This window comes from Pongo pygmaeus, chromosome 8, assembly GCF_028885625.2.
Source record: "Pongo pygmaeus isolate AG05252 chromosome 8, NHGRI_mPonPyg2-v2.0_pri, whole genome shotgun sequence".
NCBI classification, from domain to species: Eukaryota; Metazoa; Chordata; class Mammalia; order Primates; family Hominidae; genus Pongo; species Pongo pygmaeus.
In genome coordinates, this window is record NC_072381.2 from 115,847,672 (window position 1) to 115,872,769 (window position 25,098).

The following is a 25,098-nucleotide window of genomic DNA, read 5'->3' on the forward strand; positions in this document are numbered from 1 at the left end:
TGCTGGTCAGGCTGGTCTCGAACTCCTGACCTCAGGTGATCCACCTGCCTCAGCCTCCCAAAGTGCTGGGATTACAGGCGTGAGCCACTGTGCCTGGCAAAAATCTCATAATTTTTAAGAAAGTTTATGAATTTGTGTTGGGCCATGTGCAAAGCTGTCCTGGGCTTCATGTAGCCCATGGGCCGTGGGTTGGATAAGTAGCTGGGACTGTAAACATGGGCCACCATGACCAGCTCCATTACCCTTTTATGGTCTTCCTCTCTCTCTCTTTTTTTTTTTTTTTTTCTCGAGATAGGGTCTCACTCTGTCACCCAAGCTGGAATGCAGGGATGTGATCATGGCTCACCGTAGCCTTGACCTCCTGGGCTCAATCAGTCCTCCCACCTCAGCCTCCTGAGTAGCTGGGACTAAAGGAGTGCGCCATCATGCCTGGCTAATTTTGTGTGTGTGTGTGAGAGACAGGGTTTCACCATATTGCCCAGGCTGGTCTCAAACCCCTGGACTCAGTGATCTACCTGCTTCAGCCTCCCAAAGTGTTGGGATTACAGCCATTAGCCGTAGCTGCTCCTGGACTATGGTCTTCCTCTCATTACCTTCTGATATTAATTAATGTATATTACCTTATTGTCTGATCCCTCTCTGGAGTATAAGCTCACTGAGTACAGAGACCTGTCTCACCATGGTCTCCCTAGTCCAACCTGGCACATGAGAGAGGCTGAAATATTTATGGAATGAACAAACAAAGAATGACCTGTAACACTCAGGCCTTGCATTTCATCTGAGGCTCAAAGAGATGGAGTTTGTCCAGAGATTGCAGGCTCTGAGCCCTCACATCTCCCAAGGCCTTATTTCCATCTGGCTTCTCTGGGGTCCTGGGTGTGAGGTCCTAGCTCAAGTCTAGACATGGAGACATCAGAGCTGGGTACCACCTCTTGCACCCTCATTGCACCCTAGCCCTCTCTGGGGTTCCTGCAGTCCTCCCAGAACCTCTGCGTGGGACTGAGACTAGCCAGCTGGTGCTTGGCTAGAAAAGCTATCAGTTGATCAATGAATATTTGCAGAGAGCCTCCTGCAGGTTCACCCTAGGCCTAAAGTGAAGGCAGAATGCCTTGAAATCTGCTGCTGGGGAGTGTTGTCCGGGATGACCTGGTAGAGACCAGGCCTGTTGAATTCCCCAGCTGTCCTGAAGCCTCCTCCATGACACTTACTAGGTAGTATAAAGTCTAACCCTGAATGACAGTTTGTGATTTCACACTGAAAAATGTCAATGACACACAGTATGACACTCCCGTTTGCTGGTTAGCATGACCCTTCCTCCCTGAAGGCCACAGCTTTTCAAGGCATGGTCTGTAGACCCTCTGCAATAAATCATGACATGTTTGTAAAACAACAAAGCAGATTCCTAGCCAGCCCAGACTTGCTGGTTTGGAATCTCTGCAGTGAGTCTTGAAATATGCATTTATCTCAACAGTATATCACTGGTATGACATCACACAACTAGTAATTGGTAGAGAAAGATTCAACCCAGACAGTTGGGCTCCAGAGCCTGTCCTCTTAACTTTTACTCAATGGTGCCTCTCAGTTCATCACAGGCTCACAGCCACCTGTCCCACTGGGAATGTCTGGAAAAATCACCTCCCTAGTTTCCATTTGCACCCTTCCAACAAGCAGGTCGAGTCCCCCTTCTGGTGGCCACCTTTTTACTTTGGTTATGTGTAATGAAATCTGTTGTGAATGTGCAGGTATGTATGTCTCCCCCATAAGCTCAGAGGGCAGGAAGTTATTCGATTCACTTCTGCATCCCTGGAAGCCAGGGCAGGGCCTGGCCCAGACCAACGTCAGTCTCTGTGGGTTGCAAGAAGTATATATTCATCTGACCAATACTTCTTGTGCCTATGACCTGCCAGGCCCTTTCTAGGCACTTGGAATTCAGCATTGTAAAACCAAGCAAAAATCTCTTCCCTTAAGGAGCTTATATTCTATGGAGGAAACATATCATATGAAATAATTGTTTCTGCAAGGTCTGCTAGGAAGTAAATGAAACAGATTGTAAGTGTATAGAGAAAGGTAAGAGCACTGTGGACTGAAGCAGTCAGGGAGGGCTTCCTGCAAGACGCTCCATTGGCATTGCCTTCTTTGTTGAAATCGACTACAAAGCCTCTTCAATGATTTTCTCCCTCAGGCCTATGGCCAATGCCGAGGCCCTAGTGTAGCAGGCACTATTTGTATGTTCACAGCACCTCGACTAGGGTCAGCAGGCAAGGAGTAGAGAAACCAGCCAGGAGGTGCAGAGAGACAATTAGTAGTAGTGTTATTTCAAGCAAAATCGTTCTGGAATTCGGTCCTGATCTGCTTTTCTCATGTTGCATTATCTTAAGCAAATTAATTAATCCTTTGAGCCACAGCATCTGCATCTGTAAAATGAAACAACAACAACAACAACAACAAAAACAAACCTAACAATGAGGTTGATGTGAAGATTGAATGCATAACTCAGGGAAAGGGGGAGAGGTCAATGAATGCAAGGCACTGTTGCTATTTTGGTAAAAAACACTCTCAAATAGTCCTCAGCCAAGAAGAGGGGCATGGCAGAAAGAGCAGCACCCTGGGGACATCTAAAGCTCATTCAAACTTGGTGGACTTCTGGATCTTCAGTTCCCTGCTGGCGTTATTTTTATTTTTTATTTTTTGTTTTTTATTTGAGACAAGGTCTGGCTCTATCGCCCAGGCTCTAGTGCAGTGGTGTAGTCTCAGCTCACTGCAACCTCCAGCTCCCGGGCTCAAGCCATCCTCCCACCTCAGCCTCTCGAGGAGCTGGAACTACAAGCGCACACCACCATGCCCAGCTAATTTTTGTATTTTTTGTAAAGACGGGGTTTTGCCATCTTGCCCAGGCTAGTCTTGAACGCGTGAGCTCAGGCAATCTGCCTGCCTTGGCCTCCCAAAGTGCTGGGGTTAGAGGCATGAGCCACTGTGCTGGCCATCCTGCTGGTGTTATCTTAAAGAAGTAATCTGATCCCTCTGAGCCTCAGTTTACCTATTCATAAATGGGGCTTACAGCTCCCTGCCAGGGTTATTGTAAGGTTTAAAACCACAGATAAAAAAGTCTCTAATTTGGTGCTTGGGACTTAGTAGGAGCTAAATAAACATAATAAACATTTCCGTCCCTCTCCCATTTTCCTCCCCACCTAGCCTGGAGGCATCTGAGACAGCCTGATGGGAGTGTCCCTCAGAGCGACAGGGTCTTTGGACTTTCACTCAGGAGCAGGCCCGTCCAGCTCAAGCCCCACCCAAGTCCCTTGGGCCAAGCTAAAGATTCTCTACTTAGGAGAGAAAGGCCAAAGTTTGCCTGTATCAGGCAGAGACGACAGGAATTAATCACGGGCCCTGCAGCTCACTCTGGGCCCTGAGGTGATTCGAAGCCTCTCAGATTTAAGTTCCAACTGTAGGCTGAATGCTCTCAGGATTCCAGTGCCAGCCTCTACCCTGGGCTGTGGCCAGTACAGCCTGCCTGCTGCCCACCTGTCTTTCCACCTGGACGTCCGTAAGGCCAATGTGTCCGTTTCCTATTGCTTCCGTAACAAATGACCACAAACTTAGTGACTTAAAACCAACCACACAAATGCATGATTTCACAGTTCTGGAGGTAAGAAGTCCCAATTGGGTTTTCTCTGGGCTAAAAGCAAGGTGTCGGCAAGATTGTGTCCCTTCTAGAGTCTCGATGGGAGAAACCATTTCCTTACCTTTCCCAGTTCCTAGAGGATGTCTTAACTCCTCACCTTGGGGTTCCCTTCCTTCACCTTCAAAGCCAGTTCAAAGCAATGGCGGGTTGATTCCTTCTCATATCGAAGCACTCTGACTCTCCTGCCTCCCTTTTTCATTTATAAGGCCCCTTGTGTTTACATTGGGTCCTCCAGGATAATCTCCCATCTCGAAATTCTTGACTTAATCAGATTTGCCATATGAGGTCATATATTCACACGTGCCATCTTTCGAGGTCGTTATTTGGCCCAGGAGCACACCAGAATGCTTGATTTCGCCACCCAAACCTGTTCTTCCTCTATCTTCCCCATCTCAGAAAATGACACCCCCATCTACCTAATCCAAACCAGGGCATCCTTCGTGATTCCTCTTTCCCTCATGTCCCACCCCTGCCACATCCACTACATCTGAAGGTCTTGTCTGTCTACATCTCTCAGCTTCCTCTTCTATTATCTTTGTCCAAGACCCCATCACCTGTCACCATGACCATGGGAGTCATTTCCTAACTGGTCTCTGCTTCCACTCTGTCCTCTCTACAGTCCATTCTCCAAGCAGCTGGGGATCTTTCATCATCACCCTGCATAAAACACTCCACTGATTTCCCATCTTGGTTAGAACCAACTCTAATCTCTTCACCATGGTCTGTGAGGAAGGGCCTGCATCTCCCAGCTCATCTCTGACCTCTCTCTCGTCCACTAAGTTCCAGCCATAGCTGCATCTGTGAATCCTCAGACAGGCCACAGTGGTCCTGGTCTCAGGACTGGAATGCCCTTTCCTTGATTCAGACACAGCTGGCTCATTTTGATTAATCTGTTGTCAGTTCGGATGACACCTTCTCAGAGAGGCCCCTCTGGCCTCCAGTTCTATTTGTTCTCCATCTTCCCCAGCCACCACAGAAGCTGGCTTTGCTAAGAGTTTGTATGTTACCTGTCTTCCCCACTAGAAGGAAGCCCTAGAGAGCAGGCAACTCATTTACCTTGTTTACCACAGAACTCCTAGTACCTGAGCCAGTGCCTGGCACACAGTAAACGCTCAATAAATTAAATACCAATGAATGCAATTTAGAGAAAAAAAATTATGCTCCTTGATTTATATTCACAGAAGTCTGAGATCTGAATGCATATAAATCAGCCCTCCTTGAATTTATTGAGCCTGCTATGTGCCGCTTTAGGGAAGACAAATGGTAAGAAGCCAGTCTTACTACTTCCAGGACCTCACAGCCCAGGAAGAAAGAACATGTCAAAAAGAAGGTAAAGTTGAGAACTCAAATACAAGGCCTTTCTGGTAAGCTCCACAGGGCAGGGAGCTTAGAATCCTGGGTGCTAGCAGGGTGCAGTGGTTCATGCCTGTAATCTCAGCACTTTGCAAGGCTAAGACGAGAGGATTACTTGAGGCCAGGAGTTCAAGACCAGACTGGGTAATGTCTGGTCCATAGTGAGACCCTGTCTCTAAAAAAAATAAATAAAAATAACTTAGCTGGGCATGGTGGTGCACACTTGTGGTCCCAGTTACTCGGGGGGATGGCTTGAGTCTGGGAATTCGAGGCTGTGGTGAGCTATGATCATGCCACTGAACTTCAGCCTGGGTGAATGCAAGAGTGCATCTCTTTAAAGAAAATCCTTGATTGCCTAGTGGGTTAGGAAATAAATAAATAAATAAATAAAAGAGGAATGCCAGGCACAGTGGCTCATACCTGTAACCCCAGCACTTTGGGTGGATTACTTGAGCCCAGGAGTTTGAGACCAACCTGGGCAACATGGTGAAACACCATCTCTACTGAAAAAAAAAAGAAAAAAGAAAATTAGCTGGGCATGGTGGCAGTCACCTCTAATCCCAGCTACTCAGGAGGCCAAGGCATGAGAATTACTTGAACCTGGGAGGCAGAGGTTGCAATGAGCCGAGATCGCGCCACTGCACTCCAGCCTGGGTGACAGAGACTCTGTCTTGGAAAAAAAAAAAAATTAATAAAAGAACCCTGGGAGCTCACTGAGCTCCCCTCTGGAAGAGAAAGATACTGTTTAAGGGGGTTGGGAATCCACAGACCAGGGAGAAGGGTCCAGAAAGAGCTCTCATGACTCTTTTTGAGAAGCAACCCCAGTTATTTCAAGAAAATTCTGTCTGAGGAACACAAGCAGCCTAAGATCCAACTTTTGCCCCAAGTAGTTTGCAATCTAGCTATGGGGACTAGCAGCAGAAAGCACAGCAGGGCGTCCGAAGGGAGGTGGTGCAGGAAACTGCTGAAGAGCTTGAGTTTGGGGTCAGGCAAGCCTAGGTCTGTGTCCTAGCTCTACCACTGACTGCTATGTCTCAGTTTCCTTATAAAAATGTTCCTCCTTGGCCGGGTGCGGTGGCTCATGCCTGTAATCCCAGCACTTTGGGAAGCTGAAGTGGGCGGATCACGAGGTCAGGAGTTCGAGACCCTCCTGGCCAACACGGTGAAACCCCGCATCTACTAAAAATACAAAAATTAGCTGGGTGTGGTGGCACGTGCCTGTAATCCCAGCTACTTGGGAGGCTGAGGCAGGAGAATTGCTTGAACCAGGGAGTCAGAGGTTGCAGTGAGCCGAGATCATGCCACAGCACTCCAGCCTGGCAACAGAGAGAGACCCCGACTCAAAAAACAAACAAACAAACAAAAAAACCACAAAACTTCCTCCTTTGCCAGGTTGTTGTGAGACTTTTTCTTTTGTTTTTATTGTTCTTTTTTGTAGAGATGGGGGTCTTGCTTTGCTGCCCAGGATAGTCTCAAACTCCTAGCTTCAAGTGATCCTCTCATCTCAGCCTCCCAAAGTGTTGGGATTACAGGCATGAGCTACTACACCCAGCCTGTGGTGAGACTTAAAGGAAGATTATAAATGTAAAGTGTTCAGCACAGAGTTTTGCACTTAGTAAATGCTCAATAAAAGGCAGCTATTGTGATTAAAATAAATAGATGGGACACTGTGTGGGGCTCTTAGTGTTTTTGAGATTCTAGGGGCTGGAGGGGAGCTCAGTGTGGCCAAAATGTGTCTCAGTTATAGACAGGCCACAGGGCCAGTGAGTCCCCCGGTGGGGTCCCAAACAGATCACCCCAGGAGACTGAGGCAGAGAGTCTATGGTGTGACTCAGATATACGTTTAACAAGCTTCCCCAGTGACAGGCCACTCAAGGCTGAAAACCACTGACTTCATGTGGCCATGTTTGGCAGGCCAGCTGCCCCTGGTTTTTGCCTTTCAAAGCAGCAGCATTTGGATACCTTTCTCTTGGAAGCACCACACCAGGCTGGATGCCTGAACCCTGCTTTCTGTTTCCTGGAGCAGAGCTTTGCAAGGTGCAGAGAAACACCTGGTTTGCAGGTCCCAGGAGCTGTGTAAAATGCAGATTCTTGGACGGGATCCAGGCCTTCTGAATGAGAATCTACAAGAATGTAAGGCTGAATGCAGTGGATCATATCTGTATTCCCAGCACTTTGGGAGGCTGAGGCCAGTGGATTGCTTGAGCCCAGGAGTTCGAGATCAGCCTGATCTCACCATGTTTCACAACATGGTGAAACCCCATCTCTACCAAAAAAAATACAAAAGTTAGCCAGGCATGATGGCACGTGCCTGTAGTCCCAGCTACCTGGGAGGCTGAGGTGGGAGGATCACTTGAGCCCAGGAGGTGCAGTGAGCCAAGTTAGTGCTATTACACTCCAGCCTAGGCGACAGAGCCAGACTATATATGTATACATACATATATATATATACACACACACACACACACAGATATAGTGTATATAAAAAATATATATATCTATATAAAGAATATGTGTATATATATAAAGAAAACATATACATACATAAATATGTGTGTGTGTGTGTGTGTGTGTGTGTGTGTGTATATGTAAAACAATCTAGAAAGATGTGGTCCAGAAATCTACAGAGGTGAGCTCCTGAGAACACTGGCTCTCTGCCCTTTGCTTGGACACCTTTCCCTCATAATTTCACCACCTGCACTCTTTTGTCCTCTAAGGCCTAAACACCACCTCTTCTGTGCCACTGGCTGCCATGGCTGAGCCAGTCCTTTTGCCCAGTGGCCCCCCTCTGTAACTGCACTTATGTTACCACATGGTGGGATGTGTGCGTATGCCATCTCCTCCCAGAACATCCTCCCTTCCTTACCTGCTTGCATTCATTCCCCATCTAATCTCAGCAGGTGCTCTGTGAATGTTGGCGGTATAAATCTGGGGGTTAATCTTTCTCTCCTCTCCTATCCTTCATTACATTAAAAATTCTTAGACGGCAACTCTCACCTGTAATCCCAGCACTTCGGGAGGCCAAGGCAGGTAGATGACTTGAGGTCAGGAGTTTGAGATCAGCCTGGCTAACATGATGAAACCCCATCTCTACTTAAAACATAAAAATTAGCTGGGCATGGTGGTGACCGCCTGTAGTTGCATCTACCTGGGAAGCTGAGACAGGAGAATCGCTTGAACCCAGGAGGCGGAGGTTACAATGAGCTGAGATTGTGCCATTGTACTCCAGCCTGGGCGACACAGTGAGACTCCGTCTAAAAAAAAAAAAATCCTAGAAGGCAAGGTTTACATCCAAACACTAACCTTGCACTTCAACCAGCCTTCAGGAAACATTTGGTGAAATGAAATGTTGACTCCTCTGTTGTGATCAAGTTCAGACTATGTATGGTTCCTAGTAATTAAGGGAGGCTGGGTTGGTTATTCTCACAGAATCAAGATTAACGATCTCCCAGCAAAGCAGTGATTTTACCTGCTGATAGAGTCCTGCTTAATGACTAAAAATCACCTTTCTTATACTTTCCAGCCCCTGAAGTGTGGCCCCTCCCAGAGGAAGCCAGAGGGAGTCAGCGCCTGGGACCAAGATCAAGGACCCCCTGGTATTCCTCTCCCTATGACTTGGAAATTCCACCAGCTAAACACTGCCAACAACCAGTGGCTTCCCATCTGGCCTATGGTAAAAAGCTAAGATTCTTAGGATCCCTACAGGGCTCTTGGTGATCTCCCTCTCCACACCCCCTCCTCCATCCCCCACCCCACTTCTTGTTACCTCTTTGACGTCATCTCCTACGACTCTTCGTAAGTCTAGATTTGAGCTTCTCAACCTTGGCACTCTGGACGTTTTGGGAAGGATCATTCCTTGGAGAATGTGGAGACCGTCCCGTGCATTGTAGGATGTTGAACAGCATCCCTGACTCTCATAGTGCACACTCCCATTCCAGTTGTGACAACCCAAAATGTTTCCAGCCATGGCCAGATGTCCCCTGTGGGGAGAGGAGCAAAATGGCCCTGTGAGGACCACTGGTCTAGACCACTCCCGCCAGCCCTGCTGCCCTCCTTGCTGTTCACACTACTACTTCCGGGTCCTTGCACTTGCTCTTCCCTCTACAGGGGTCTCTACTGCACTTCTTTCTGGTCTTACTCAAATGTCACCTGCTCAGTGAGACCTTACCCAACCATCCTATTTAAAATTGCAACCCATCCTAATCATCCCTAAAACATTTCCCTCCTTCATTTTTCTCCATAGCATTTATCACTGTTAGGCATTCCACAAGTCTTACTCATTTTTAGTGTCTATTTACTTTCATCCAGATGTAGCTCTCTGAGGGTGAGATTTTGTTTGTTTGATGTTTTGTTTTGGTCTTCTCTGTCCACTGCTGTATCTCTGGACTTAGAACAATGATTGGCACACAAAAGGCACTCAATAAATATTCAATGGATGGGTGGATGGCTGGGACAGCTCAAATTCCTTTCTACCTCAGAAGCTGGTAGGTCAAGAGAGAAGATAAGCCTGTGTCACTTCTCTAGTGAATCCATGGTGTCATGGATTCGCTGAAGCCATGTGTGGGGGTGGACTCTGTACTGGGCCTTTAAGCACTTTACCTCCTCCCGCACCAGAGTTTTTTTTCTCTCTCTCTCTCCTTTTTCCTGTCTTTGTTTCTTTTCTTTTTCTTCTCTTTCTTTTCCTTCTCTCCTCTCCTCTTCTCTTTTTTCTTTTCCTTCTCATAGTCTTGCCTGTCACCCAGGCTGGAACACAGTGGCATAATCATGGCTCACTGCAGCCTCAAACTCCTGGGCTCAAATGATCCTCCAGCCTCAGCCTCCCAAGTAGCTGGGACTACAGGTGTACACCACCACGTTCTGCTAATTTTTTTTTCCATCTTTTTAGAGACAGGGTCTCTTATGTTGCCCAGGCCAGTCTTGAACTCCTGGCCTCAAGTGGTCCTCCCACCTCAGCCTCTCAAGTAGCTGGAATTACAGGTGAGAGCCACTATACCTGGCAAGAGTTTTATTTAATTGCCCTTCTTGAGAGAATAGTGGAAAATTATGTGGGACAGGGGCTTTCAGAGCTGGCTATGAAAAGCAGTCATTTCTTCTTTTCTTTCTTCCTTTCCCCTCTCACATTCTTTTTATAGCTGTATGTATCATGCATGTGCAAACCTCATGTTACCCTTGTCCTTTGGTAAGAAGCCTATGTTTACATACATATATATATATTTTACTTATATAATAATGATCATTTACCTTTTCTGAGTGCTTCCTGAATGCCAAGTATTGTGCTAAGTATAGGGACCCCTTCATTTAACCCTCCAAACAACCCTATAAGTCTAGTTTTATTGTTATTGTCAATCTGCTTCTACAGATAAACTGCCATAGCTTCAGTATCTGATGCAGAAACACATAGACACATATCTGAATTTGAAGCCAAACAAGGCTGGGCATGGTGGCTCATGCCTGTAATCCCAACACTTTAGGAGGCCGAGGCAGGAGGACTGCTTGAGCTCAGGAGTTTGAGACCAGCCTGGCCATGCAGTGAAATTTCATCTCTGCTTTTTTTTTTTTTTTTTTTTTTTTTGAGATGGAGTTTTGCTCTTGTTTCCCAGGCTGGAGTACAATGGTGTGATCTCAGCTCACCGCAACCTCCGCCTCCTGGGTTCAAGCGATTCTCCTGCCTCAGCCTCCCGAGTAGCTGGGATTACAGGCATCCACCACACCCGGCTAATTTTGTATTTTTAGTAGAGACGGGGTTTCTCCATGTTGGTCAGGCTGGTCTTGAACTCCTGACCTCGTGATCCACCCGCCTTGGCCTCCCAAAGTTCTGGGATTACAGGCGTGAGCCACCGCGCCCAGCTCATCTCTGCTTTAAAAACAAAACAAAACAAAACAAAATTAGCCAGCTGTGGTGGTATGTGCCTGTGGTCCCAGCTGCTCTGGAGGGTGAGGTGGAAAGATGGCTCAAGCCTAGGAGATAGGGACTACAGTGAGCTATGATCACACCACTGCACTCCAGCCTGGGCGACCCAGCAAGACCTTATCTGAAACAACAAACAAACAAACAATAAAAAAGAACAAGATGGTTTGACTCTGGTATTCCTCTCATTCTTAACCACTACAATAACTGCCTCTCTTGAAAGATAAGCTCATATCAGACAGTCAGACACTAAAGAAGGTGAACAGGTAGAGCTCACCACACTCCCCCAAAGGAACAGCTGTTAGCTGATAACACTTATACCAGCAGAATTTTTATACCAGTAAAATGTATACAAGTATATAAAAAGATATGAACACATATACCCATGTAGTTAAGTGGGGTTTTTTTATTTTAAAACTTATTTATTTGTTTATTTTAGAGACAAGGTCTCATTCTGTTGCTTAGGCTGGAGTGCAGTAGAGCAATCACAGCTTACTGCAGCCTTGAATTCCTGGGCTCAAGCAATCCTCCCACCTCAGCCTCCCGAGTAGCCAGGACTACGCCTAGCTAATTATTTTTATTTTTATTTTTATTTTTGTTGAGACGGGGTCTCACTGTGTTGACCAGGTTGGTCTCAAAATCCTGGCCTCAAGCAATCCTCTTGCCTTGGCCTCCCAAAGTGTTGGCATTACAGGAAGTGAGCCACAGCACCCAACTTAAGTGAGTTTTTTCTTTGTCCTACAATAGTAGTGTCAGACAATTGTCTCACTTAGTGTTTTCACTCTCCAATAATACATTTTGATTTTGAAACTGATCTTTAAACTCCATTAAGTTGTTGCCTCTCTTCTTTTTTTTTTTTTTTTTTTTTTGGTGAGACAGAGATTTACTCTTGTTGCCCAGGCTGGAGTGCAATGGTGCAATCTCGGCTCACCGCATCCTCTGCCTCCCAGGTTCAAGCGATTCTCCTGCCTCAGTCTCCCGAGTAGCTGGGATTACAGGCATGTGCCACCACGCCCGGCTAATTTTGTGTTTTTAGTAGAGACCATGTTTCACCATGTTGCCCAGGCTGATCTTGAACTCCTGACCTCAGGTGATCCGCCCGCCTCAGCCTCCCAAAGTGCTGGGATTACAGGCGTAAGCCACTGCACCTGGCGTTGCCTCCCTTGTTAAAAGTCTTAGTGGATGTTCTGGCTGCTGGAGCTAAGGATGAAGGTAAAGATTGGGATAAACTGCCATTTCGCACAATGTGCTGGTTACAACAGCGGCTGGACAGGTTTGGACTCTCACTTGTTCAGGAGCTACCTTCAGATGGGGTGTTTGTTTATTGTTTTTGTTTTTTAGCTTAGGTAGCTTCAAGGTACCAACCCACTGGCTGAGAAATGAATAGGTTCATTTTTCTAATAGATCAGAGGTCTTCAAAGAAAAGCTTTCCTGGCAGCCCCAGGTAATCCTGGAGAAGGGGCTGAAGGAGCCCAGGGGCTCCTTAGGTGCCTTAAGGATTGGATCCAGGATGCATCGCTCATTTTCCAGGTATGGACACTGCCCTAGGGGCCAAACTCCTGGTAGCAGTTCATTTAATCTATACAACTGTACCAGGTAGGTCTCACTGCCTGGTCTTACAGATGAGAAACTGATGCTCAGAGATGTTAATAACTCACCCCGAATCACACAGCTCATAAGGCGTAGAGCTGTATCTTTCTTACTTAGATCTCATGGAATCACAGCAGAAGGTTAGAGCTGTTTGAAGTCTTCTAACTCCAGCCCCTGATTCCATATAAATGAAGCACGGCAGCCTAGGGCTCTCACAAAGTTGGCTGCAGGCCACGCAGCAGGTGTGAAGAATTGGCTGAGGTTCCCCAGTTTTTCAAACTATATTTGCTATAAAAGACCTCCAGGAAAGGGGTGGAATTGAATGGAGTAGATTCTGCATCCTGAAGCCCCACAGGCATTAGAATATCTGTCTTCCTGAAGAGGATTTGCTCACAGCTCAACCGAATTAAGCTGTATGTCAATATGAATCAAGGGTGGGAACCATAATCTATAACTTCTCCCAAAGAGACAAGCCCTAGCCTGCTGATAGAGCTGGCCCTGGCAGGAAGTGGGAGGGATGAGGGATACTGTTAGAGAACTGAGACTTCAAATACTCCCACTCACACCAGCCCTCCGTTTTTTACCAACAGGGACTTCTTTGATTCTAGAGCCTCTTAATTAAATCCCTCCATCCGCAATCTCCCAAAGCCAAAAATATAGTCACCCATAAGTACACTTTTTCCCTAGTCCAGTATTTTCAGTTAAAAACAAACATCAAGGCCGAGCGTGGTGGCTCATGCCTGTAATCCCAGCACTCTGGGAGACCGAGCGGGCAGATCACAAGGTCAGGAGTTCAAGACCAGCCTGGCCAACATGGTGAAACTCCGTCTCTACTAAAAATACAAAAATTAGCTGGGCATGGTGGTGGGCACCTGTAATCCCAGCTACTCGGGAAGCTGAGGCAGGAGAATTGCTTGAACCCGTGAGGTGGAGGTTGCAGTGAGCCGAGATTATGCCATTGCACTCCAGCCTGGGCAACAAGAGCGAAACTCCGTCTCAAAAAAAAACAAAACAAAAAAAAAACAACCATCAAAACCCTCTGCCCAAAGGGGTGTAACAAGGATGCTCCTTGCAGGATTGACTGTATTCGTGAAAAGTTAGAAACTTGCTAAATGTCCTTCAAGGGGAGATCCGAGTAAATAAATTGTGCCAAATCTGAACTGTGGTGTAGTCTGAGCACCCCCCACCCCTAGAAAAGAATAAATTGCATCCAAAGATAACAAGGTCACCGAGACCTACTAGTAACTGCATCAAACCAAGTTGCAGAATAAGCACAATAAATAACTAAAAATTAGGAAAGAATACAGAAAGGGTATCACAACTTCATAAGGAAAAATTTGAAAAACACAGAAAAATTGGAAGTAGAATCACCCCTCCCTCTACCACCCATTTCTGAAAAGGAATCATTGTTAATATTTGATGTGTTTCTCTCAGTTTCCTTGCTGGATGTGGTCCTGTCATAGAAAGTGGTGGTCAGAACACACTGGATTGTGACCAGGGCTGAATCACACGCAGCTTTTTCACCCCCTACCTAGGTGAGCCTCAGTCTCCAAATCTGTTACATGGAAGTGATTCCACACTCCAGGGTTGTTGTATGGATTAAATGAAACCAAGTATGGAAAGCACCCAGCCTCGTCCCTAGGAAATAAGATTAATATATGACAGCTATTGTTCCATCTCCCTTAACGTTTTTATATAATTGATTCTGAATGTTCTTCGGAGTCTTTAAAAACATCACATCGAATGGCTAGTTATGAATGGCTAGATTCTAGTTTCTTTGCCATTCTCTTAGGAGAAATGTTTGGGCTGCTTCCATTTTTACTTTCTTATAAATAGCTCTGTGATGAACACTGTTGTGAATATAGCTTTACCTCCCCCGCATTTTGAAGATTTTCCTTAAGATCATTTCCCAGAAGTGGAATTACTAGGCCAAAGGGTAATAAACATTTTTAGACTTCATATGCATAATGCCTGATTGCACAAAGCAGGTGTTACTTTCCATACTTACCTCCGCCCCGCCCCCACCTTTTTACCATTCCCAAAACCTCCCTGCCCCCTCATCCTCCCTGGAAATGACACCTGGCTGCTTCCTACCTCCCACTTCCTGTGCTTCCGCCTCCCCTGTCTCCTTCAGCTACAGAGCCCTTCCCCCTCCCTCTGCCAGAGTAAATCCTCCCTGGTTTTCAACCCTCACACACCTATCCCCAGCCTTTCCTGAGGTCAGGAATGAAATCTTGGGCTTCTCTCCCTTCCCTACTCTGCCCAGGAATTTCACGTATTCATTGGGCAAAACATCCGACTAGGGACAGGCTAGGGAATGTGGCTGCGGGGCTTTAGGAGCTGACTCTTTGGTCAGGGGGAGAGAGGGAAACATAAATAATCAAATGTAAACACGAAAGACAGAGGCATTGAGAAGTTCATAACAGAGAAGAGAGAAGGGAGGGTCAGCTCAGCCTCATGAGCGATACTTGTTGGTGCTGTGTGACTCTGAGCAAGTCACTTAGCCTCTATGAATCTGGGTGCCCCATCTGTACTCATCTCTTCACTGGGAAGCAGAGGTTAAGTAAGTTATTCAGGTGAACTTGCTTAGCCAGAAGTATGCAGCAGGTGCTCAGTAAATGTTTGTTCATGGTGAGGACTTAGTATAGACTTGTGGGTTAATACACAGGCTGGGGCTGGACTGGGAGGGTGCTTGTGGCCAGGAGGCTCACTTATCTCAGGGGCCTGTTCTTCCCGTTTGGGGACTAGGCTGCTGCATGCTCATTTCTTCCACCAAGAGGCAGGTTTCCTGCAGGTTCTGGTTGCTTGGGCCTCAAGTCCCTAGAGTCCAGAGAGACATGCCAAAGGGATGGAATTGGGGGTGAGGGGGAGGTGACATGTGCTTACAAGGAAGTGAGTTTACTCATGAATCACCTGTGCCTCTGTGTTGAAGTGGTGGGATAGAATGTGCACAATGCCTCCTTTTAACACCATTTTTCTGGGCATGCTGCAGACTTGCTCCTGTTCAGGCTGCAAATCACTCTGCCTTAACAAGGAGAACTTTGCACGAGGCCCAAAGAACAGAGGCTTCTGGGAGTGATGTCACCCGAGGTTCGAGGAATGCCAAGGGCACCAGGCTGGGCAGTTCAGTTATTCATCCTCCCCATGGTCAAGGCAGGCTCAGAGCAGCCTCATCCCTGCCACAGATGAAGTTCAAGGCTGTGGCCAAGGTCAGGCTTGCTAAGTGTCTTTTGGTGTTGGGGATGGAGCAGGGACTATAACCCTCAAATTTCAGCAATTTAAAGCTGAGAGAACCTTTAATCACCATCTAATTCAAACCTCTTCCCTCTTTTTGTAGAGGGGAAACTGAGGCTCAGAAAGGTTGAGAGACTTGCCTAAGCTTACACAGCTCATGGCACAAATAATAAAGCTAGGACTTGAACCTTGGTCTCCTGATTCCTAGCACATTGCTCTTTCCAAACCCCACAGGTACGATCCATCTAGGGTTACCTCTCAACCCACCCCACATCCTATAAACCCATAAATCACTGTAATATTGACAATGAGCTACTATCTATAATAAGTACCTGACATAAGCGCCAGGCTAAATGCTTAGGATGTATTGTCTAATTCAAGCCTTTCAACACCTCCAGGAAGTTAAGCACTAGAACCCCTTACTACTCAATGTGTGGTCTACGGACCAGTAGAATCGGCATGACCAGGGAGCTAGTTGGAAATACAGTTTCAGCCCCAGAATAGGAACCTGCATTTCAAAGGCTCCTTGAGATTTTATGCACAATAAGGTTTGAGAAGTGCTGCCATAACAATCCCACTTTAGAAGACAGGAAACTGATGCATAGAGAGGGGAAATAACTTCCACCGCAGATCAAGTGGTAAAATTCCGGTGGGACCTTGGGCAAAACCCTTGCTCTGAACTCTCGAGATTTTGGAAATTTCCCCCCACTAGTTCTAGGCCAGGAAGGATAGGATTTCAGACCCCCAGGAGCAAGGAAGTTACTGTAAAAAGACTATCATGAGCATTTTACAAGGTATTTTCCTGTCTATTATTTTGTTTCTACTTTACAACTTAATAATTATCCTAACTTAAGAAGAAACTGTAATTCGGAAGCATTTAAGCCATGTCTCCAACGCTGGCTGCACTGCTGTTCATTTCTAGAGCCTTCCCCTTTACTCCAGAACCCACTTACTGTTTCCTCAGGCAGACTTGGAGGCATAAAAGGCAACTGTAGGTGGTGCATAGATAGAAGTCTCCCATTTGAATTGTCATATATTTTACTTTCCACTACAAAACAAACAAACCAATAATAACAAAAACAAAAAAACTGAACTAGATTATCAAACCACAGATATTAGTGCCTAAGAATAAGAGGTTTGGGGCTTTTTTTTTTTTTTTTTTTTTTTTTTTTTTTTTTTTTTTTGAGATGGAGTTTTGCTCTTGTTGCCCAGGCTGGAGTGCAATGGTGCGATCTCTGGTCACTTCAACCTCCGCCTCCCGGGTTCAAGTGATTCTCTTGTCTCAGCCTCCCCAGTAGCTGGGATTACAGGCGTGCACCACCACGCCCAGCTAATTTTGTATTTTTTAGTAGAGACGGGGTTTCTCCGTTTTGGTCAGGCTAGTCACGAACTCCGGACCTCAGGTGATTCGCCCGCCTCGGTCTCCCAAAGTGCTGGGATTACAGGCGTGAGCCACCGCTCCCGGTGGATGATTTTTTTTTTTTCTTTTAATGAGTCTCTATAAAGTCGATTTTGGGAATGATAAAGGAGGTGATAATACAATAGCAAAATCCGTGAGGGTGGTAAGAAACTGGAGTCTGGGAAATGCCTCCAGACACCAAAGTAGAGAAAAGGAGAGAAAGGAAAGGAAACCAGCCAGGGGCTCTCTACCCAGAGGCTATTTACATTTAATGTATAGTTCTCTCCCAGTGGCCCACCCAGGCTCTTACTATGGAGAAAATACAATGCTCACTTGATGGCACAGACTTCCCATTTAACAAATAAAGACCTTAAAAAAAAAAAGAAAAAGAAAAAAGAGGCCAGCACAGTGGCTCACGCCTGTAATCCCAGCATTTCCAGAGGCCAAGACAGGAGGACTGCTTGAGGTCAGGAGTTTGAGACCAGCCCGGGCAACATAGGGAGACTTCATGTCTACCAAAAAAACTTAAAAATTAGTGGAGCTGTGGTCCCAGCTACTCAGGAGGCTGAGGTGAGAGGATTGCTTGAGCCTGGGAGGCTGCAGTGAGCTGCGATCACGCCACTGCACTCCAGCCTGGGCAACAGAACAAGACCCTGTCTCAAAAGAAGAAAAGAAAAGGACCAAGTTGTACTAGCCATTTGTCTTTCTGGCCAGAATCTCTAGGGCAAAACAGGAGAGAAGACAAATATTCCCCTAAACTCCTCCCACCCCAGCCTACTTCCTGTAAGCTTTCAAGGTTGTCTGAGCACCATCCAAATTGGAGTCAAACCACAGAAAGGAAGTGCTGCCTGGGGAGGCCAAAGCTGGGGGATAAACTCCTACTCCTATGCTCTAGCGATAGCTGGTGGCTACTTAAGGGAGAGGGAAGACCCGCATCTCTTTCCTTTCAGGTGTTCGCACTCTTCCATCTCTTGCTTTCTCTAATGCTGTCCAGGACACTTAGCGGCACCACTTTTTATTTTTTATTTTTTTTAAAAAATTTATTTATTTATTTATTTATTTTATTTTATATTTTATATTTTTTTCATTTTATTTATTTTATTTTATTTTATTTTATATTTTATTTTATAAGATGTGGTCTTGCTTTGTCATCCAGGCTGGAGAGCAGTGGCGTTCTCATGGCTCGCTGCAGCCTCAAACTCCTGAGCTCAAGCAATCCTCTTGCCTCAGCCTCCCAGGTAGCTGAGACTACAGGCACACACCATCATGCCAAGCTAACAACTCTTTTTTTGTAGGACCTTTGAACTTTGAGGAAATGGACATTCTCTGCTATACCCCTGGTGTCGTTCAGGGATCACAAGTAAAGAGTTATGGAAAATAAGCAAAAAGTCTTCTAAGAATCTGGGAAACAGACATTGTAAGGAACAAGGACTGTTATTTTAGAAAACAGAAAGTGAGGAAGGGATAAGATCACCATCTTCAATATTTCAAAGAGGGTCTAGATTTACATTGCATTTTTCCAGACCTGAAAGCAAAAGGTAGAAGACACACAGAAGTCCGTTTCAGCTATGTGACCTTGGCCAACTGTAAAATAGGGACAACAGATAGTACTTACATCACAGGGTAGTCATGAGGATTAAGTGCTAAGGACATACCTAGCATCTCGTAAAATCCCAGGATACACTTGTTTCCTTTTTTGGCGTCATTCAAAAATGTCTCATGAGGCAGTCAGCTCCCCTTCTGGCAAATTTCAAGGTAGAATGATAATTCCTTACTGCCAAAATTCTGAGCTTTGGTGCTGCCCATGACTTTTCATATAAAAAAAAAATAGTGGTTCACATGGAGCCCTTGCCATGTTCCAGGAATGCAGAGAAGGGCTTTATGCAGGTACTTTTTAATCTTCTCATCAGCCCTATGAGGTAGGGAGGTAGGTATTATTATTACCCTCGTTGGTTTTTTGTTTTGTTTTGTTTTGTTTTCCAGATGAGAGAATCATTGCTCACAGAGGTGAAGTAACTTTTCCAAGGTCACACAATCAGTAAGTGGCAGGCAAGGACTGAAATCCAAGTTGTTACCCTCCAAAGTCCCTGCTCTGAGAACTGGAGGAATTCTTTATCAAATCTAAAATCCTCTTTTAGTCCTGTCTGCTTTAATATTCCGGTCTTTATTGATCCTTCTCTTCTCTAAAACTTCAGCTGTCAGTATAAAAATCAAGGAATTTAGCACTTATTATTGTGTGAACAGCTTCTTGTCTCTCCTGTACTGTAAGTGGGTCTAGGGATTTTTATTCTTTAAATATCCCCCTGTACTCAGTAGATCTTTGGGAGAACAAGCTCATAGGCTTCTAATAATTCTTTCTTTGACTGCCAGCTGAATTAGACAGAAGGTAAGTCCTGCTGCCATGTCGTGCCTAACCCCATCTTTATTTCCTGTGCTGTTAGAGAACAGTCTTTTCTTGACTGGAACAAATACTACAGCCTGCTCAACTAGCTAATATGTATTGAGTTCTTAATATGTTCCAAGGACTGCTCTAAGTATTTTATATATATTAACTCACTGAATCTTAAATACTCTATGAGCTAAGTCCTATTTTTATCCCCATTTTACAAAAGAGGAAACTGAATGTACCAGTGCATCAGTATTTGACTGAGTAAATGAATGACTGCTTTGCTGATGGATAGTATTATTAGCAACAACCCTACAAATATGATGTTATGTTTGCATCATGCAATACAGCTTTATGTACCTTATGTCATTGTCACTCATGATTAGCAAATAGGCATGAACATCCCTATTTTATAGAAGAGGAAACCATGGCTCTAAGAGGGTGAGTGATTCTCAACAGTCACACGCCATCTGTACCCTTCAGTAAACAAGGTATTTGCTCCATTCCAGGATCGGGGGCAAGAGAGATGGGAGGGCCTCGGTGAGAAACACTCATATTCACAAAAGGTACTAGATAGATAGACAGATAAATAAATAAATAGAGATAAAAGCTAGTAATAGCAGAGATTTGATGGGAATCCAGATCTTTGATTCCTAGTCCAGTGCTCTTTCTTTTATGTAAGGTGGTGGGAAGTAAGTCTTAGGTCCAGATCTGGCAGCTGCTTTGATTTAGGATCTTAAGCCAGAAGCAGCAGTGTCCTAAACAAAAAGCATCATTTTAACTTCTCTGCATTTCTCACATTTTCAACAATGACCATGTCCTACTTTCATAATCAAAAACAAACAAATAAACAGAGGGGGCAAAATGCATCCTTCTGAGTGGGCTGGAGCTTGTAGAGGGATTCTTGGGTTTGCTCTGGGATGTCTTTGGGCCCCTGCACTTGTGGGCACTCTGATTTATCCCCACAGGCCACCTGGCCCACCTTATGGGCTGAGGAGGGCTTGACGGGTGGAGGGAAGCAGAGCTGAGGAGCTGGGGAGGAGCTGGAAAGGACTGCTGGAAGGTTCCACTGAGGCTACAATGAGTAGAACCGGACATGAGAGTTTCCAGGATTCTGTAGACCTGTGAACTCCCTGAATTGTAACCTGCATGGTGTGTGTGCAGTTCCCAAGAAGAGGGCCCATAACTTTTGCAAAAGGGCACCCCATGACCTTCCAAAAGGTAACCCCAGATTATAACAATGACCCAAGACATGAGGGTTAGGACGACTGGTCAAACGAGGGCCAAGAACCTTGAAACACTTCTTGCCCCTCTGAAAATAACTGGTGAAGGGCAAGATTAATGAATAGGACAAGGTCCTGCCTCAGGGACTCACAATATTAATTTAGATTTTGCTTTTTTCCCTGAGCCAATTTTCACCCTCATTCCAAAGTATTTGGGAGACAGGCAAGAGACTAGTTGCTCCATTAAGCCCTTCCAGTCTCAGACACTCTCCTCTTCGATCTGTGACCGATGGACTCCAGGTCCTGAATCTATGGACTGTGCACCCCGTTTTCTATTTTGCCTTTTACCCAGTGTCTAGGGCCCTGATTTGTGCTGTTACCAACTTTCTCCCCAGGTGCCTCCTAAAAAGCTGGCCACTCTCATGTCTCAGCAAGCACTGAATTCCATTCCACCAACACTGATTCGGCCCTCACCACGTGAGGGTGTTGTGAAGGAGACACAGATGGTCGGATAAGGCCCCTAAGTCTAGCCTGGGAGACTGCAGGTTAATGGCAGGACAGATAACACTCACGTACCAGGCTGGGGGGGAAGGGAAGTGAGAACCCCTAGGAGGGTGACAGCTAACAGGCTGGGGGGATTAAGGGGTGGCGTCCTGAATGTGCGACAGTAGCTCCAGAGCTGTATGAAGGTGGAGAAGGATTGCTTTACAAAGAATGGGGGCAGTGTGGGGAGGGGTGATGAGAAGGAAGGTGAGAAATGTTAGAGGTGGGTTGTGGCCAATTGGCCAGACCGAGGACCTTAGTGTTCCACTAAGGAATTTGGATTTTATCAAGGCAGTGCGTAGGTGGCATTGAAAATTTTTGAGCAGAGGAGGTGGGCTCTGTGCTTAGATGTAAGCTTAAGACCACACTGCAGAGGATGAAAGAGCAAGGAGGGGGCTTTGAGACTGGGATACAGGATGCTAATGTAGGGTCCAGTGGGGATGGGGATAATGGGGCCCTTTAACTACAGAGATAGGCAGGACCACCTACAGAGTTTGTGGGGCCCAGTGCAAAAGGAAAATGCAGGGTCTCTTGCACAAAATTTTTAACAATTTAGTAACAACAGAGCACTAAAACAAGTGAGGGTCCCTTCTAAGTACAGGGCCCGGTTTGGCTGCACAGGTCACATACCTTGCAAAGCTGGCCTTGGCCGTGGGACAAGACAGGATGTGTCAGACGAGAGCTCTAGAAGCAGTGTCCCAGGACTTAGTAATCTGTTGGATATGGGATGTGAGGAAGCAATCCAGCTGACAGATGACCCTCCTACACCTGGTGCCAGGCCACCCTTCTGCTTTCTGGGCACCTTCCTTGGTGTGACCAACTCTAGCTTATTAACATGAATAAACTTCATCCACTCCTCCTTTTCCTGCTACCCTCACCCCAGACTTGCTCCTGTAGAGTCCCTATCTAAAGGTTAAAAACTATGGTGTCGGCCAGGCGTGGTGGCTCACGGGTCACACCTGTAATCCCAGTACTTTGGGAGGCCAAGGTGGGCGGATCACAAGGTCAGGAGTTCGAGACCAGCCTGACTAACACGGTGAAACCCCGTCTCTACTAAAAATACAAAAATTAGCTGGGTGTGGTGGCACACGCCTGCAATCCCAGCTACTCAGGAGGCTGAGGCAGAATTGCTTGAACCTGGGAGCCGAGATCGCGCCACTGCACTCCCGCCTGGGCGACAGAGCGAGACTCTGTCCCAAAAAAAGAAAAAGAAAAATGCTAACTGGGTGTGGTGGCTCATGTCTGTAATCCCAGCACTTTAGGAGGCTGAGGTGGGAGGATTACTTGAGGCCAGGAGTTTGAGACCACCCTGGCCGACATAGTGAGAACCTATCTTTTTTATTTTTGAGACCGAGTTTCGCTCTTGTTGCCCAGGCTGGAGTGCAATGGCGCGATCTCGGCTCACTGCAACCTCCGCCTCCCAGGTTCAAGCGATTCTCATGCCTCAGCCTCCCGAGTAGCTGAGATTACAGGCATGCGCCACCATGCCCGGCTAATTTTTTTGTATTTTTAGTAGAGATGGGGTTTCTCCATGTTGGTCAGGCTGGTCTCGAACTCCCGACCTCAGGTGATCCGCCTGCCTCGGCCTCCCAAAGTGCTAGGATTACAGGTGTAAGCCACCGCACCTGGCCTGAGAACCTATCTAAAAAAAAAAAAAAAACCGAAAACAAAAAAATCTTTGGTGTCAGTCTCCAGTTCTCTCTCCCCATCTCACCCCTCCCAGCATCTCACTTCCTCAATGTGCTCCCATTCCTGTGGCCTTCCCATAGCTGCTGTCACTGCCAAGTTCTGGCAGGTCCATATCAGCTCATGTCTAGATTACCCAAGAAATCCTCCCATCCATCCCCCAGACTCCGGACCCCACCCCCACTCTCAAATAAAGCACCGATCCCGCACAGAGCCGCCTCAGCGATGTTCCCAAATGCTATCCGGATCTGGTCACTGAGAAAGATCCCTCGCTGGGGACTGCCCGGCCAAAGACTAAGACCCAAATGACTCAAACAGCACAAGGCCCTCTGTTGCCTGACCCTGCTTAATCTGCTAATAAATACCAGAAGGGCCTTAATCTCCCACATACCTCCAGTACGCACCATGCTGGGTTTTGTGTTTTTTGTTTTCTTTACCTCAAACAGTTTCCTCTGCCTGGAATCTCCCCTCCTGCTTCGCAGCCTGGCTTACAATTCATTCCTCGGAGTTGGCCTCGGCTCTCATCTCCTCCGGGAGGCCTTCTCCAGCCCACGCCCCACCCTGACACACCCCTGCTGGGCGCTCTTCCCCACGGACTACAGGCCCTCCCCTCCCCTCTGGGCTGGGGGCAGCTGGGGCTGAGTACAAGTCTTACTCACGTTGGTGCCGCCAGCAGCAAAACAAAGCCTGGCCCACGTGGGTGCTCCGCGTACGCGTGTGGCTCTGGGCGGAGATGCCGGGGGTGGAAAGAGCCGGTAACAGAAACAGAACGTGCTGGAGGAAGAGCAGCCTGCAGGGAAGGCTGGCACAGATAACCACAAAGAGAAAGAAGGCCCCCGCATCACGTCTTCACCAAGACCCCACTGGCAAGGCGAGGACAGCGCCTTTGGGTAAATGCATCTGTGACCCAGAAGCAATGCTGGCTGTCCTGGTGTCTGATTTGATTGCATCTGATTTCAGAATTTGATCTCCGCTTCCTTCTGAAAACCTCATTCCCTTATGTCAGTTGTCAACAAGCCCTTGTCTAGTGAGGGCAGACTGTTTTCCATCAAGCAGTCCCAGCCAGGCTAACAATAAAGTGGTTGGCAGTGAGCTTGGGGGCAGAAACCTGTTTCCATCCATGTGTCCCCGCAGCTAGCAAAGCCCTGGCACACGGCTGACCCTCAATAAATGCTTGCTGAATGGGTGAATTGTGTCTGCTTCCCCAGGAATAGGGGTGGGAGGCCTGAGGCCCCTGGGGACCGGTGGGGGCAGACAGCCTGAGATTAAACTTGATCCATAGATAATCCCCCAAATCCGGAAGCCACCTGGACAACAGTTGGCTGAACTGAGCTCCATCGTGGGATACATGCTGATGGTACTGCTGAGTTCACCAAGGGTCTCCCCGGGACCAGAAAACAGCTCTTCAAAATACAACTTATTATTCTAATCATTATTGGAGAGTGACAGAGAAAAGAGCGTCAATCCTTTGAGGGCAGAATTCATTTAGGGAGATTAAATGGCTTTTCTCACCGCCGACCCCCAACCCCCGTTTTAACTTCTACAAACTTTATTATGAAAAATATCAAACATACAGAAAAGTGGAGAAAACAGTATAACGAATCCGGCCACCCATCACCCAGCCTCAGCGATGACCAACCCGCGCCCGACCTCTTCAGTCATCTATACCCCACCCCTTGAGGCAAATCTCCGACGTCCCCTCCTTACACGCGCAGACCTCGGTAGCGACGGGAATCCGTTCCGGACTCCTCTGGGCCCTGGCCGGCTCCCTCGGCCCTACTCAGCACGGCGCGGGTGGGTTCTCAGCCCACGTCCGTGAAGCTGAAGGCCAGATCGTGCGGCGCCGCCCCGCCTCCCACGGCGCTTCCTCCTCGGTCCGCACCGCGCGGGTCACCGCGACCCCGGAGCGCCTCGGACACTCGGCCGGCAGCCGCGGGTGATGCGCAAGTGAGTCCCTCAGCGCAGCGCGGAGGAGAGAACAAGCAGGCGCCTTCCACTTCCTCTCGCTCTAACGCCGGCACCCGCCCCGCGCGTCCCTCGCCCCCGCTGCCCCGCCCCCGGCAGGGCGTGGCCACGGCCCGAGGGGCGGGGAAA

At 47.1% G+C, this 25,098-nt stretch overlaps 1 long non-coding RNA gene across 1 annotated transcript; it reads right to left on the reverse strand.

Annotated features, from left to right (window-relative positions):
- Positions 1-1,522: 1,522 nt before the first annotated feature.
- Positions 1,523-25,008, reverse strand: LOC134740182 (uncharacterized). The gene is made up of 3 exons (XR_010127464.1): positions 23,396-25,008; positions 22,278-22,368; positions 1,523-2,414 (listed from the first exon to the last, which is right to left on the reverse strand). It is a non-coding gene; the product is annotated as an uncharacterized LOC134740182 (long non-coding RNA).
- Positions 25,009-25,098: the final 90 nt, after the last annotated feature.